The following is a 2,460-nucleotide window of genomic DNA, read 5'->3' on the forward strand; positions in this document are numbered from 1 at the left end:
AGCTTAGCACCCGATCGTTTAGTATGTTGCTATTGCTTTCTTCATGACTTATACATGTTCCTATGACTATGAGATTATGCAACTCCCGTTTGCCGGAGGAACACTTTGGGTGCTACCAAACTCACAACGTAACTGGGTGATTATAAAGGAGCATTACAGGTGTCTCCAAAGGTAGATGTTGGGTTGGCGTATTTCGAGATTAGGATTTGTCACTCCGATTGTCGGAGAGGTATCTCTGGGCCCTCTCGGTAATGCACATCACATAAGCCTTGCAAGCATTGTAACTAATATGTTAGTTGCGAGATGATGTATTACGGAATGAGTAAAGAGACTTGCCGGTAACGAGATTGAACTAGGTATTGGATACCGACGATCGAATCTCGGGCAAGTAACATACCGATGACAAAGGGAACAACGTATGTTGTTATGCGGTCTGACCGATAAAGATCTTCGTAGAATATGTAGGAGCCAATATGGGCATCCAGGTCCCGCTATTGGTTATTGACCGGAGACGTGTCTCGGTCATGTCTACATTGTTCTCGAACCCGTAGGGTCCGCACGCTTAAGGTTACGATGACAGTTATATTATGAGTTTATGCATTTTGATGTACCGAAGGTTGTTCGGAGTCCCGGATGTGATCACGGACATGACGAGGAGTCTCGAAATGGTCGAGACATAAAGATTGATATATTGGAAGCCTATATTTGGACATCGGAAGTGTTCCGGGTGAAATCGGGATTTTACCGGAGTACCGGGAGGTTACCGGAACCCCCCGGGAGCTATATGGGCCTTAGTGGGCTTTAGTGAAAAGGAGAAAGGGGCAGCCCAAGGTGGCTGTGCGCCTCCCCCCTTCCCCTTGTCCTATTAGGACTAGGAGAGGTGGCCGGCCCCCTCTCTCTCTTTCCCCCCTCAAGGAGTCCTATTCCAACTAGGATTGGGAGGGGGGGAATCCTACTCCCAGAGGGAGTAGGACTCTCCTGGCGCGCCCTATGTGGCCGGCCAGCCTCCCCCCCTTTGGTCCTTTATATACTGAGGCAGAGGCACCCCAGAAACACACAAGTTGATCCACGTGATCTATTCCTTAGCCGTGTGCGGTGCCCCCAGCCACCATAGTCCTCGATAATACTGTAGCGGAGTTTAGGCGAAGCCCTGCTGCTGTAGTACATCAAGATCATCACCACGCCGTCGTGCTGACGGAACTCTTCCCTGACACTTTGCTGGATCGGAGTCCGGGGATCGTCATCGAGCTGAACTATGCTCGAACTCGGAGGTGCCGTAGTTTCGGTGCTTGATCGGTTGGATCATGAAGACGTACGACTACTTCCTCTATGTTGTGTCAACGCTTCCGCAGTCGGTCTGCGTGGGTACGTAGACAGCACTCTCCCCTCTCGTTGCTATGCATCACCATGATCTTGCGTGTGCGTAGGAATTTTTTTGAAATTACTGCGTTCCCCAACAGTGGCATCCGAGCCTAGGTTTTATATGTTGATGTTATATGCACGACTAGAACACAAATGAGTTGTGGGCGATATAAGTCATACTGCTTACCAGCATGTCATACTTTGGTTCGGCGGTATTGTTGGACGAAGCGGCCCGGACCAACATTACGCGTACGCTTACGCGAGACCGGTTCCCCCGACGTGCTTTGCACATAGGTGGCTTGCGGGCGACTGTCTCTCCAACTTTAGTTGAACCAAGTATGGCTACGCCCGGTCCTTGCGAAGGTTAAAACGGAGTCTATTTGACAAACTATCGTTGTGGTTTTGATGCGTAGGTGAGATTGGTTCTTGCTTAAGCCCGTAGCAGCCACGTAAAACTTGCAACAACAAAATAGAGGACGTCTAACTTGTTTTTGCAGGGCATGTTGTGATGTGATATGGTCAAGACGTGATGAGATATAAGTTTTTGTATGAGATGATCATGTTTTGTTGGAGTTATCAGTAACTGGCAAAATCCTTATGGTTGTCTCTCTATTGCATAAGATGCAAGCGTCCAATAATTGCTTTACTTTATCGCTATGCGATAGCAATAGTTGCAAGAGCAATTGTTGGCGAGACGACCACGTGACGACACATTGATATAGATCAAGATGATGGAGATCATGGTGTCATGCCGGTGATGATATAGATCATGACAGTACTTTGGAGATGGAGATCAAAGAAGCAAGATGATGATGGCCATATCATGTCATATTTTGATTGCATATGATGTTTATCTTTTATACATCTTATTTTTGCTTAGTTTGATGGTAGCATTTTAAGATGATCTCTCACTAATTATCAAGAAGTGTTCTCCCTGAGTATGCACCGTTGCGAAAGTTCTTCGTGCCGAGACACCACGTGATGATCGGGTGTGATAGGTTCTACGTTCAAATACAACGGGTGCAAAACAGTTGCACACGCGGAATACTCAGGTTATACTTGACGAGCCAAGCATATACAAATATGGCCTCGGAACAC

This window comes from Triticum dicoccoides, chromosome 5A (assembly GCF_002162155.2).
Source record: "Triticum dicoccoides isolate Atlit2015 ecotype Zavitan chromosome 5A, WEW_v2.0, whole genome shotgun sequence".
NCBI lineage: Eukaryota > Viridiplantae > Streptophyta > Magnoliopsida > Poales > Poaceae > Triticum > Triticum dicoccoides.